This window comes from Crinia signifera, chromosome 19 (genome assembly GCF_055691185.1).
Source record: "Crinia signifera chromosome 19, ASM5569118v1, whole genome shotgun sequence".
Taxonomy (NCBI): Eukaryota; Metazoa; Chordata; class Amphibia; order Anura; family Myobatrachidae; genus Crinia; species Crinia signifera.
In genome coordinates, this window is record NC_139226.1 from 37,880,885 (window position 1) to 37,895,894 (window position 15,010).

General features: G+C 47.5%; 1 long non-coding RNA gene across 1 annotated transcript in view; it reads right to left on the reverse strand.

Moving 5' to 3' along the window:
* Positions 1-207: 207 nt before the first annotated feature.
* LOC146041798 (uncharacterized) overlaps positions 208-15,010 on the reverse strand; it is a 38,820-nt gene continuing 24,017 nt past the window's right edge. The window contains exon 4 of the long non-coding RNA XR_014463593.1: positions 208-249. This is a non-coding gene — a long non-coding RNA (uncharacterized LOC146041798). The remainder of the gene's footprint in view (positions 250-15,010) is intronic.

Genomic DNA, 15,010 nt, shown 5'->3' on the forward strand with positions numbered 1-15,010 from the left:
AATTGTAAATTGGGGACCCTAGTATTGATCTTAACAATTAGATCAATCAAGCCTTAGGTTAATTCACCCGAGCATACAGTAAAAAGTCCATATAATTTCAAATATTTATTAAAAAGTCTCTTATTCCACACAGTGGTAGCAGTTAGTTCCAGATCTTTATGCTTTTCATTGAGACATTTCAGATACTTGAAAACAGCAGAAGATACCCAACGCGTTTCGCCCCTTAACGGGACTTCATGGGGGGGGTTACTAAAAATGAATAGCATACAAATATAAACGTTCAAATTATTTTCCAAACAAGATTGTGTGTTTTCTGAAAAAAAAATTAAGAACTCATTATAAATGAGTATTATTCGGCTACATATTTCATGATATATTAACATGAAAAGAAGAAAGACTTCAGGGGAGAAGATGAAAACAGCTGAACAGAAGAAGAACGGCAAAAAAGTAAACCATTTGCAAGAATTGATTAAGGCACTTTTCACAAGAAGACACAATTCATAACAAGGTAATTAACCCATTGAGTGGTGGGTTTTGATAGGGCAGGAGAGAGAATACTGGAATATCGGGTAATATATATATATATATATATATATATATATATATATATATATATATATATACAATTGTGGGCGGCACTCCAACTGTGGCAGATGTTTAGCAATGCTGGTGCTAGGTAAAGAAAAGGGTGCCCTCCGGTGTGCAGCACTGCGGCTGCTGTACATATAGTTCTGGGGGATGGCGGCACTCCAAATAACGATTGTCCACACTCAGGTAGGATACCAACGTTTCTGGGCTATTACAGCCCCTTTATCAAGGTGCACCTTGATAAAGGGGCTGTAATAGCCCAGAAACGTTGGTATCCTACCTGAGTGTGGACAATCTTTATTTGGAGTGCCGCCATCCCCCAGAACTATATATATATATATATATATATATATATATATATACAGAAAAGGAACAGAGTGCGCTAAAGGTGAAGGTACACAACTTTTCCTCAGTTTATAAAATTTATTCAATAAAAGCCTACAACTCGGCTCATAAAAAATACACAATATACATAGTCATTAGAAGAAACAATTGACATAATGTATAATATTCCAATACAACAGCAGGCCCAACGTATTGGAATATTATACATTATGTCAATTGTTTTTTTAGCGCACTCTGTTCCTTTTCTGTATGTCTATCTGTCTTGAGTCCCGGCTAACAGGGGACTCTCAGAGTTGCTGCTAGCCATCACTAGGGCGCGGACATTTAGGTACTCTCTCCCATTTTATATATATATATATACCACATGAAAAGCCTGTGTTTGCCCTCTGTACCTTACTCTGTATGAGCCCTGATAGGCTCAGCACTGTCTCTGATTAAAAACCATCCCATGACAAGGCCGCTGCTGCTGTTATTGTACATGGGCCTGGGAAGCATGCAATGAGCTCCATCAAGCAGAGCTCAGCACAAGTCTCTCAGCCTCTGACCTCTTGTGTAAAGTATTATTGTACTAAACCAACTCCCAGTAATGCACTGCACACTTGTGCAGTTATTGTGCCTTGGCTCCCGATGCTCAGCACTATTAATAATTGTCACATTGGCAGATAGGTGAAGCTGCAGCACTCCCACACTCCCATATACAAAACCTAAAAAATACATGGCAACCATAGGGGGCCCCTATATAGAGGGGGGCCCAGGGGTACTGACCCCTGTGACTCCCCTTAATCCGGCCCTGATTTCAACCACAGTGGTGTGACAGACGCTGTCGCTGAAATGATTGGTTTGTTAAAGACAGTTTGCATGTCAGATTTACGCAGGTCGGTGGGAGGGCCCAAGGACAATTCCATCTTGCACCTCTTTTATTTGGCATTATGTGCTTTTTGGTGCCTAGTTTTTCAAACTGCCATCCTGTCTGCCGCTGCAGTGCCACCTCGGTGCAACCTACTGGCCTAAAAACAATTGGGAGGTGTGAGGTATTCAGGATAGGCTGGAAATGAGTGAAAATTAATGTTATTGAGGTTAATAATAGCGTAGGAACAAAACAAAAAAAAAATCAAATTATGCGATTTTAGTGCTTTTTATGTAGTTTGATTTTAAATACAGATCCAAAACACCAGGGGTTCTCAAACAATTTTATTCTAGGACCCCGTCAGACAATAAAAAATTATTACAGGACCCCAGCAAGTTACCACAGAATGGCCGCCACATGTGTGGTCAGTGAAGTACCCGCTATTGTGACAGAGAGGCACATTAATCTGATGGTCAGCAACATGGAGGTGTGACCAATGTTCCCTCTAATTTTAGAAGGCTCTGTGCGGCAAAAGATTTTGGCTGTGCAACTTTTGAAGGAAATTAAAATTTTTGTGCGTCACTTATATATAACTGGAAAATGACGTTCAGCATTTGTGTTAGCTTTACTTCAAAATGATATTAAACATTTAAACATTCAAAACACAGCACACAATGTAGTTAATGGGAGAAACACACATTAATTGAGTCCACAACTGCAAAAAGGGACCACTGCTGCTTTGTGCGCTCTGTTGTAATGTCTGTGCGCATGCTCGTCGAGTTGTGTGCGCGCGCACGCGCGCACAGCTTAGAGGGAACACTGGGTGTGACCCCATTCTGAGGTGGTAGGGACCCACTTTGGGGTCAGGACCAACAGTTGAGAAAGCTGCAAAACACAAAACACTGAAGGGTGGTGTTTTGGAACAGATTCAGATCCAAAACACTGCTGGAAATATAGAGCCAAAACACGTTTCACAAAACACTGAAAGTGGCCGATGCATATCCCTAGTGTGTATCCATAAGAGCCACATAGCTGGTCACACTGGCTGGGCCCTGCACTGCTTTTCCTTGGTAGATGATTTGAGCCCTGTAATTCCCCATAAGAAGCTGGCATTATGTTCACAGTGTGGGGCTGCAGCAGCGGTGTAGCTAGGTGCCATGGTGCCCGGAGCAAGGTCATATTTTGCTCCCCCCCGGTAATGAATTGGGGGCGTGGCTAACATGTGTTGGCATGTTACATTTAAAATATATGACACTGTGGCAGAATCTGCTGCGCTATATAAGACGCTGTAACGCTGTGCTATATAAGACACTGTAACGGAATCTGCTGCGCTATATAAGACGCTGTAACGCTGTGCTATAGAAGACACTGTAACAGAATCTGCTGAGCTATATAAGACACTGTAACAAAATCTGCTGCGCTATATAAGACGCTGTAACGGAATCTGCTGCACTATATAAGACACTGTAACGGAATCTGCTGCGCTATATAAGACGCTGTAACGGAATCTGCTGCGCTATATAAGACGCTGTAACGGAATCTGCTGCGCTATATAAGACACTGTAACGGAATCTGCTGCGCTATATAAGACGCTGTAACGGAATCTGCTGCACTATATAAGACACTGTAACGGAATCTGCTGCGCTATATAAGATGCTGTAACGGAATCTGCTGCGCTATATAAGATGCTGTAACGGAATCTGCTGCGCTATATAAGACACATATGAGAGACACATATGAGAGATTCACCCCCTCCCCCACAAACCCCCCAAACCCCATGATTATTCCCATAATTATTTATCTTTAGTAAAAAACTAAAATCCACCTTGAGAAGAGCAGGGTGGCAGCAGAAACCAGAGAGATCCCTCCCCCCCCCCCCCCCCCGGACCCCACCAAACCCCCAGACCCCATGATTATTTCCTTAATTCTTTATCTTTCTAAAAAAAATAAAAATCTACCTTGAGGAGCACAGCCATTCTGTGTCGAGGCAGGGGACTGGGAGTCTTCCTTATTTTTGCTGCTCAGCGCTGCCCGGGAGCCGGCCCGAGCAGCAGCAGCTTGGTTAGGGACTGGAGCAGGGAGTCACGTGACGTGACCCCATCGGGCGCCGGACATGGCAACCAGGGGCAGGCGCCGGACATGGCAACCAGGGGCAGGCGCCGGACATGGCAACCAGGGGCAGGCGCCGGACATGGCAACCAGGGGCAGGCGCCGGACAGGTGAGCAGGGCAGCCAGGGGCAGGCGCAGGACATGGCAGCCAGGGGCAGGCGCCGGACAGGTGAGCAGGGCAGCCAGGGGCAGGCGCAGGACATGGCAGCCAGGGGCTTGCGCCGGACATGGCAGCCGCCGGCGCACGCTGCCCTGCGTATGTGAAATAAATGATTGCAGGGCAGCAGGACTCCATTTCATTTGCGGAGGGGGGGGCGGCGCCCTGCGCCCGGAGCGTGTGCTCCGGTGGCTCCGCCGTCCCTACGCCTCTGGGCTGCAGACTGCCCCCATCTCCAGTCCCATGGCATTTCAGTCCGTGTATGTCAGTGTATATAATAGGTGTACACAGTGCTGTGTATGTATGTCAGTATATAATAGGTGTACACAGCGCTGTGTATGTATGTCAGTACCGATGGTATAATGGTTAGCATTACTGCCTAGCAGCACTGAGGTCATGGGTTCGATTCCCACCATGGCTCTAACTGTGCGGAGTTTGTATATTCTCCCCGTACTTGCGTGGGTTACCTGCAGGTAGTCCGGTTTCCTCCCACAATCCAAAAATATACGCGTAGGCTAATGTGGTAGGGAATATAGAGTGTAAGCTCCACTGGGGCAGGGACTGATGTGACTGTTCAAATATTCTCTGTACAGCGCTGCGGAATATGTGTGCTATGTGTGCGCTATAGTGTATAATCGGTGTACACAGCTTTGTGTATATATGTCAGTATATATAATAGGTGTACAAAGCGCTGTATGTATGTATGTCAGTGCATATAATAGGAGTACACAGCTCTTTGTATGTATGTCAGTATATAATAGGTGTACACAGCGCTCTGTATGTATGTCAGTATATATGAGGTGTACACAGCTCTGTGTATGTATGTCAGTATATAATAGGTGTACACAGCACTGTGTGTATGTCAGTATATAATAGGAGTACACAGCGCTGTGTGTATGTCAGTATATAATAGGAGTACACAGCGCTGTGTGTGTATGTCAATGTATATAATAGGTGTACACAGCGCTGTGTATGTATGTCAGTGTTTATAATAGGTGTACACAGTGTTGTGTATGTATGTCAGTATATAATAGGTGTACACAGCGCTGTGTATTTTTGTAAGTGTATATACTAGGAGTACACAGCGCTGTGTATGTAAGTCAGTATATAATAGGTGCACACAGTGCTGTGTATGTATGTCAGTATATATAATAGGTTTACACAGCTATGTATGTCAGTATATAATACATGTACACAGCGCTGTGTATGTAGGTCAGTATATAATAGGTGTACACAGCGCTGTGTATTTTTGTAAGTGTTAATAATAGGTGTACACAGCGCTGTGTATGTAAGTCAGTGTATAATAGGTGTACACAGCGCTGTGTAGGTATGTCAGTATATATAATAGGTGTACACAGCGCTGTGTATGTATGTCAGTGTATATAATAGGTGTACACAGCGCTATGTATGTATGTTAGTGTATAAAATAGGTGAACACAGCGCTGTGTATGTATGTCAGTATATATAATAGGTGTACACAGCGCTGTGTATGTAAGTCAGTGTATAATGGGTGTACACAGCGCTGTGTATGTAAGTCAATATATATAATAGGTGTACACAGCGCTGTGTATGTATGTCAGTGTATAAAATAGGTGTACACAGCGCTATGTACTGTATGTATCTCAGTGTATATAATAGGTGTAGACAGCGCTGTGTATCAGTATATAATAGGTGTACAAAGCGCTGTGTATGTACTGTATGTCAGTATACAATAGGTGTACACAGCGCTATGTATGTATGTCAGTGTATATAATAGGTGTACACAGTGCTGTGCATGTATGGCAGAGTATATAATAGGTGTACACAGTGCTGTGTGTATGTCAGTGTATATAATAGGTGTACACAGCGCTGTGTATGTACGTAAGTGTATATAATAATTGTACACAGCGCTGTGTATGTATGTCATACTTGCCTACTTTTGAAAAGTAGTTTCAGGGAGATTATTGATTGGCGTTGAGGGGGCGTATCACATTCTACACAAGGGGTGTGTCTATCCCCACCTATGGGCGTGTCTACTGTCACTCAGGGGTGTGTTCTGCCGTGCAGGTAAAAACTAAAGTACAAAGTACAGTACTGGCTACAAACTGATATCTCTGCTACATTACACGGCATCACCCCATCACATAGCAGGCCTATAATTGACATCACCCAGGACGGCTACATACTGACATCTGAGCTACATTACACAGCAGGGCTATACACTGACGTCACAGCTACGTTACACAGCACTGCTTAATACTAACAACGTTATACATGACCCCCACCCCCATATTACACACAGCACATTGCACACACACACCATTGTACATTATACACAGCCCCTCCACATTACACCCAGTACACACAGCACATTGTACACAATCCCATAGTACAATATACACTACACCATATGTTATTACACCCAGTACAGACACTACTGTATATTACACACTGCCCCTACTCCCCCAGGACATACACCACTAAATTGCATTACATATAACCCCCCCCCCCCCCCCCTCATTCCCCTTATATTGCAGCCATGCACACACTATACAGCTCCCACCCCCTCCCCCTCCAAACGCACACATTACATACAGGCAGCCCCCAGTGCACACACAGCACTAACCTGGCTGTACTACTCCTTGCTGGGGGTGCAGGATCCCGGCAGTGTGGAGGTGGAGGCAGATCACTGCATGATGAGGAGGAAGGAAGAGCTCCGCTGACAGCAGGCCTGATGCACGGAGCTCACTGTGGTGGGCGGGGCCAGCTGGAGTAAAGCAGAGGCCTGGCTGCCGGCTCTCCTGCTCCTCCCAATACACTACACTACACTACAGTGCAGACTGACTGCTTCCTGTCAGCATGTACACACAGCAGCAGCTCGGCCTCCGCTACCCACAACTCGCGGTGGTCGGCTGTGATGTGCTCCCTGCAGGCTCCGCCCCCTACCAACTCCGTATGCGCGCATGCGCAGTCCATATTTTAATGGACGGGACCCAGACACCGGGGGAACTGTGGGGCTTTGCAGGGCAGTGGGAGGCTCTTGTGAAAGTCGGGAGCCTCCCGCTAAATGCGGGAGGGTAGGCAAGTATGATGTATGTCAGTGTATATAATAGGTGTACACAGCGCTACAGATGTATGTCAGTGTATATAATAGCTGTACACAGTGCTGTGTGTCAGTATATAATAGGTGTACACAGCCCTGTGTACTGTATGTATGTCAGTGTACACAGCGCTGTGTATGTATGTCAGTGTATATAATAGATGTACACAGCGCTGTGTATGTATGTCAGTGTACACAGCGCTGTGTATGTGTCACGGTCGGCCGCAGCAGCACACGGCGGGTTCGATACTCATCCCTCCGTGCCCGCCGCCTGTCCGTTCTGGGCCTCCAGAGCGGGTCTCTTGCTGGTTCCAGGTCTGTTGGGAAGTGTGGCTTACAGGGGCGGTTTCCTGTGAGTGCTAGGGGAGTTCAGACTGGGGCGGCACCGGGAGGCCGGCGCCGCCATCTTGGATGTGGGCAAAATGCAGATTGGACGCCAGGTTAAAGGTTTCCTCCTTCTCTGCCCTAATTAACCAATGACAGCCGCCCACTATGTATTTAGGGGATCTGTCTTGGTGAACTGGTGTCAGTGCAAAGGTTTCCTAGCCTTGTGCAGTTGGAGACTCCTGGCTTACTCCTGTCTTCTGCAGCCTACTCTTCAGTCCTCCCTGTTTACTGACTCCAGGATCCCTGACCTCTCGCTGCCTTCCAGGGCATCACCTGTGGATCTCGTGGAGATTATCCGTGGGGCTCTTGCCTACTGTGGACCCTGCCGGCTTCTGTTGCACCGTCTTCCGGGATTTACAGCTCCTTAAAGTCATCCAGTCACAGTCCTCTCCATAAACTCCGGCTCCATCGTTCATTTCTTCCAGTGTGTTAACTCTTCCTCAGTATTACCGGCTCTTTCGTGAGTGATACAAGAATTATTGTATTTATTATTATTCTCCAAAGACTTTGCTCAGAGACAGTATTTGGACTTTTTCTTATTTGCCTTATGTCAAGCCATTATTGAATAAGAAGATTTGATTTCCTTTATGAACCCGTCTATAATAAAACCAGCTCGCTTTAACCCTAACTCGTCTGGTCCTAAAGTAATTCCTGTGCACCACACGATCCAAACTAGTCCTCCATCTGTGACAGTTTTGCACTGACCCAATGGAATCGAGTGGTGGCCAGGGGTTACCAGCAGACCGTCTTCAAAGGATCGTAGGACGTCTGGAACAATTAGAGTCTTCTCAACGGCAGGTGACTCAATTCCTGCAGACCCTTACACCCCCGCCAGCCGGCAGCACCTGTCTCTCCAGCTGCATCCACAGCAGCCGCTCCTGCCTCTTCCGTGGCCGGGCCTCCGCCTGTGAGCACGTCAAGTCATCTTCATCTGCCCACACCTAATAAGTTCGATGGGTCACCAAAGGCCTGCAGAGGATTCCTTAACCAGTGCGACGTCCACTTCACCCTCCAGTCCTCCAGCTTCCCCACACCCAAATCACAAGTCGCCTACATTGTTTCCCTTCTGACCGGACCAGCCCTAGATTGGGTGTCACCTTTATGGGAGAGATCCGACCCATTGTTATCCGACTACTCAGGATTCATCTCCACATTTCGCCGAATCTTTGATGAGCCTGGGAGAGTATCGTCAGCAGCATCCGAAATCCTGAGGGTGCGCCAGGGTAACCGTCCCGTAAGTCAGTATGTAATACAATTTCAGACTCTGGCCTCTGAGCTAAGCTGGAATGAAGAGGCGCTCCTATCAGCCTTCTGGAACGGCCTGTCTGGTCGACTGAAGGACGAGCTCACTACCCGTGATACTCCCACCACCTTGGATGAGCTAATATCCCTCTGCAATAAGGTAGATCTACGGCTCCAAGAACGGCAGATGGAGAGAAGTCGATCAGATCGCCTCAGATTTCGTCCCTCCTCCAGTACACCGGCACCAAAACCAACCTTGTCACCTGGTCTTCCGCCAGAGGAGCCCATGCAAGTAAACTGGTTCCGACTATCTCCTGAAGAGAGAGCTCGCCGAAGAAAGGAGAACCTGTGTCTGTATTGTGGGTCCCCGGCTCACTTAATCTCTTCCTGCCCTCGGCGGCCGGGAAACGATCTGTCCTAATCGGCAAAGGAGAGGCCAGGTTGGGAGTATTAAGTACCTCTCCTACTACATCAGAGTCCATAATCCTCGTCCAGCTCACACTTCCTGAAGGCACGGTTCCTGTAAAGGCACTACTTGACTCTGGGGCTGCGGGCAACTTCCTTTCGGCCAAATTTATTGCTCAGTATTCTCTTCCAGTTTTTCCCTTGGAACAACCATTATTCTTAACAGCAGTTGACGGCAGCCGGATTCCCCAGGGACAGATTACCCACCAAACGGGTCCGCTATCCCTTCAAATAGGACTTCTTCATAAAGAGACTACAGAATTTCTCGTTATTCCAAAATCTTCCCATGTCCTTGTATTAGGAATGCCATGGCTAATCAAGCATAATCCACGTATCCACTGGGGTACCATGGAGATCGAGTGCTGGGGTACCAATTGTTTTGCCTCCTGCCTTCCTCAAGTTTTGCCACTCCACCAGACCCGGTCAGATGACCCCATCGCTTCGTTGCCTCCACAGTATTCGTCTTTCAGAGATGTCTTTAGTAAGGGAGGCGCGGACGCTCTCCCCCCTCATCGCAGTTGGGACTGCCCCATCGAGCTAATTCCCGGGAAGACTCCTCCCAGGGGCCGTACCTACCCCTTATCCATTCCAGAGACTGAAGCGATGTCTACATATATCCGAGAGAACCTACAAAAAGGCTTCATTCGTCCTTCCACCTCTCCTGCCGGTGCGGGGTTCTTTTTTGTAAAAAAAAAAGATGGCTCCTTACGGCCCTGCATCGACTACCGTGGGTTGAATGACATCACGATTAAAAATCGCTACCCCCTTCCTCTTATCACCGAGCTGTTCGACAAAGTCAAGGGGGCAGTAGTCTTCACCAAACTGGACCTACGCGGGGCCTACAACCTCATCCGGATCCGTTCGGGGGATGAATGGAAGACAGCCTTCAATACCCGTGACGGGCATTATGAATACCTGGTGATGCCCTTCGGGTTATGTAATGCGCCCGCTGTCTTCCAACAGTTTGTCAATGACATATTCCGGGACATGCTGTATCATTCGCTTGTAGTCTATCTCGACGATATCCTCATTTTTTCTTCTGATCTTTCTTCTCACCAACAGACGGTCAAGGAAGTCCTCTCTCGACTTCGAAAAAATCATCTTTTTTGCAAGCTTGAAAAATGTGTTTTCGAGGTGTCTACAATCCCTTTTTTAGGCCATATTCTTTCTAGCACAGGCATCGAGATGGACCCCATCAAAGTCAAAGCCGTCCAAGACTGGACCATGCCAACCACCCTGAAGGGAATTCAACGATTTTTAGGCTTCTCCAATTATTATCGTCGCTTCATTCGGGACTTCTCCTCCATTGCCGCTCCTCTCACAGCTCTCACTCGGAAAGGTGCAGATCCCGCTCACTGGCCTCCAGCCGCAGTTCAGTCTTTTCAACTTCTAAAGCATGCATTCACCACCGCACCCATTCTTCTTCAACCAGATACCACCAAGCCTTTTTTTTTAGAAGTCGATGCTTCCGCTGATGGAGTTGGAGCTATTCTTTCCCAGAGAGGGGAGAGTCAGGAACTTTCTCCATGTGCATACTTCTCTAAAAAATTCCTTCCCGCAGAAAGAAACTACCCAATTGGAGAGCAAGAACTTTTAGCTATTAAACTGGCCTTTGAGGAATGGCGGTATCTCCTTGAGGGGGCACAGCATCGAGTCACAGTATATTCTGATCATAAAAATCTCTCTTTTTTACGTAATGTACAGTGTCTTACCTCCCGACAGGCTCGCTGGTCTATGTTTTTTGAGCGCTTCAATTTTCAAATCATTTATCGCCCCGGTGCTCAAAACCAGAAGGCAGATGCGCTGTCCCGATCATTCGATTCCTCTACAGCAGATTCCCCTCGGTGTCAGGCAATACTAAACCCAACCGTCTTCGCCCAAACCAATGTCACCCCCATACCACCTCCGGGAAAGACTTTCGTTCCTGCAGAATTGCGAGAGAAGATCCTGACATGGGCTCACTCTATACGCCTCCGAGGTCATCCAGGTACTCAAAAGACACTTTCTTTTCTTCAGCGATCCTACTGGTGGCCATCCATGCGAGTAGACGTCTGCAATTACATCTCTTCTTGTCCTCAGTGTGCACAGCATAAAACATCCAGAACAGCTCCAACAGGTCCTCTGCGCCCACTACCCATTCCGAGACGTCCTTGGACACATCTGTCCATGGATTTCATTTCAGAGCTGCCACCTTCCAAGGGACATACAGTGATATGGGTGGTGGTTGATCGCTTTTCGAAAATGGCCCACTTCATTCCTCTAAAGTCGCTTCCATCGGCACCAGTATTGGCCCAACTTTTTATTCTTCACATCTTCAAGTTACATGGTCTTCCTACAGAGATAGTATCAGACCGAGGAGTGCAATTCATCGCCAAATTCTGGAGGTCCTTGTGTTCTTCCCTACAAATCAAATTAAAGTTTTCTTCTGCCTACCACCCACAAACCAATGGACAGACTGAACGAGTCAATCAAGACTTGGAGGCCTTCCTCCGCTTGTACATCTCTTCTGCACAAGATGATTGGGTAGACCTGCTCCCATGGGCAGAATTTGCTCACAATGACTCTTACCATTCCTCTACTGGAATCACCCCCTTCTTTACAGTCTTTGGTCAACATCCTCGTGCTCCGGAGTTCGCAAGTCTCCCTGCAGTAGAAGTTCCAGCTGCAGACTCCTTCCTACATCAGTCTTCAAAGATCTGGTCTGGCGTTCATCAGTCCCTTCGAAAGGCCTCTATCCGCTATAAAAAGTTTGCTGATAAGAGAAGGAAAGCAGCTCCTCGCTTAAAGGTCGGAGATCTAGTCTGGTTGTCCTCCCGTAACCTCCGGCTTCGATTACCTTCCATGAAACTGGCCCCGCGCTTCATTGGTCCCTTCCCGATTATCCGAGTCATCAATCCTGTAGCATATAAACTGAAATTACCATCTTCTATGAAGATCTCCAACTCTTTTCATGTTTCTCTTTTAAAGCCTCTACGACTGAATCCCTACCATCCTAAACCACCCAAGACACCCCCAGTCTCTACTGAGAAAGATGCGGAGTTTGAGGTAAAAAAGGTTCTGGCCTGTCGCAGTCATCGAGGTCGTTTACAGTATCTAGTGGAATGGTCCGGATATGGTCCAGAGGAGAATTCCTGGGTTGACTCCATCGATCTACATGCTCCAAGCCTGGTCAGACAGTTCCTCCGGAAGAATCCTCTCAAGACTCGAAGGTACCTTGCTGGCACCCAAAAAGGGGGGGGTACTGTCACGGTCGGCCGCAGCAGCACACGGCGGGTTCGATACTCATCCCTCCGTGCCCGCCGCCGCCTGTCCGTTCTGGGCCTCCAGAGCGGGTCTCTTGCTGGTTCCAGGTCTGTTGGGAAGTGTGGCTTACAGGGGCGGTTTCCTGTGAGTGCTAGGGGAGTTCAGACTGGGGCGGCACCGGGAGGCCGGCGCCGCCATCTTGGATGTGGGCAAAATGCAGATTGGACGCCAGGTTAAAGGTTTCCTCCTTCTCTGCCCTAATTAACCAATGACAGCCGCCCACTATGTATTTAGGGGATCTGTCTTGGTGAACTGGTGTCAGTGCAAAGGTTTCCTAGCCTTGTGCAGTTGGAGACTCCTGGCTTACTCCTGTCTTCTGCAGCCTACTCTTCAGTCCTCCCTGTTTACTGACTCCAGGATCCCTGACCTCTCGCTGCCTTCCAGGGCATCACCTGTGGATCTCGTGGAGATTACCCGTGGGGCTCTTGCCTACTGTGGACCCTGCCGGCTTCTGTTGCACCGTCTTCCGGGATTTACAGCTCCTTAAAGTCATCCAGTCACAGTCCTCTCCATAAACTCCGGCTCCATCGTTCATTTCTTCCAGTGTGTTAACTCTTCCTCAGTATTACCGGCTCTTTCGTGAGTGATACAAGAATTATTGTATTTATTATTATTCTCCAAAGACTTTGCTCAGAGACAGTATTTGGACTTTTTCTTATTTGCCTTATGTCAAGCCATTATTGAATAAGAAGATTTGATTTCCTTTATGAACCCGTCTATAATAAAACCAGCTCGCTTTAACCCTAACTCGTCTGGTCCTAAAGTAATTCCTGTGCACCACACGATCCAAACTAGTCCTCCATCTGTGACAGTATGTATATCAGTGTGCACAGCGCTGTGTATGTATATAAAGGCTTGGATACACCACGGACAGTTACCTGTAAGGATACATAAATCAGTATAGAATGATCACATGTGACCTGGCTCAGTAACGCACTAACCCTTTCTCCCATTAGGATCCTGTATACGGCAGAGTAAGGACGGGACCAAGCAGCCAGAAGCTGTATACTCCTCCCAGGCTCTGCGAGGGATCTACTCAGTGGCGTAATTAGCATACAGCAACCCCCGCAGTGGCTTGGAGGAGCCGGGGGTCTGCAGGGCGCTCTCCCTGACTTGCCTTCAGTTCTCTGCTGCTGTGCAGGATAAGAGAGGGCACTGGGGTCACGGAGCTGCACTGATTTATTTCTTCTGTATGCAGTCCCGGTCTTCAGAGTCCTCTCAGGTCTGCTAGAGCTCACACAGTCACAGTCACACACTGGAGTAAGGGATAGTCTGTAAACTACTTTCCACTTTACAAGTGTATTCATACACTCTTGATTACACTTGTATAGCAGCAAGTAGTTTGCAGACTGTCCCTTACTTCCAGCGTGACTTCTGAGACTTTTCTTACAGGGTGGACTCTCTGGAGCCTGTAGCACACTAGCATGGAGCTTAACCCCTTCCCGACATTTGACGTATATTTACGTCATGGTCGGGATGTACTTCCCGACACATGGCATAAATGTACGTCATGCCATTTAACTGTCCCTGTCCTGACAGCAGACATCTTCCCTCATTGCCCAGGGGGGGCAGCGATGCCCCCGCCCATCGGCGATCGCTGTGATTGGCTGTTCAATGTGAACAGCCAATTACAGCGTTTTTTGTGTACCGGCGAATAACGTTCGCCGGTGACACAGGGATCGGTGGTGATTGGTGCTGTTAAGTACAGCACCAATCACCACCGGGTGTAAGGGTGTCACTGGTGGTCACCCCACCTCACCCCACCTGCCCCCAAAGGCTGTGATTGGTCCGTCGGACCGACGGACCAATCACAGCCATTACACCTCAAATAAGATAACGCAGACAGCCCTGCAGCCGCCATTCCGGTCAGGAACAGCGTGCAGAGTGGTCTCCGTGCCCATCTGTGCCCTATACTGACCTGATCAGCGTTGGTGGCATCCGTGCTGCCAGCTCCTGCTGTGACTTCCTGGTGCTTGTGCTGCTGCTGCTGCTGCGTCATTGTGTCAGAGATTTAAATTGTGTGATATAATTTTGTATCTGCTGCCCCCTGCTGCCCCCCTTTTGTGCTGATTAGTATAAACTAACTGATCAGCACCTTTTTTGGGGTGCAGGTTTTTTTTTTTATATATATACCCTGTCAGGTTGCACCCACAGTTGTGTGCCTGCTGCCCCTCACTGCTAATCAGTGTTGCATCACTGATCAGCAGTTTTTTTTTTTTGGAGAGTGCTGTGGGTTTTTTTTTAAATTGTTTTTACACCCACGGTGCTTTTGTGGGTGTCCTGTGCCCGCTGAGCGCTGATCAGTGACGTACATCACTGATCAGCATTTTTGGCACAGGGTTGATCCAATTTTTTTTTTGATCAAATTTCTGTTGCCTTTGCCTCATCAGCAGTTTTTTTTTATTTATTTTTTTTGGAGAGTGCTGTGTTTTTTTTTTTTTTTTATTGTTTTTACACCCACGGTGCTTTTGTGGGTGTCCTGTGGCC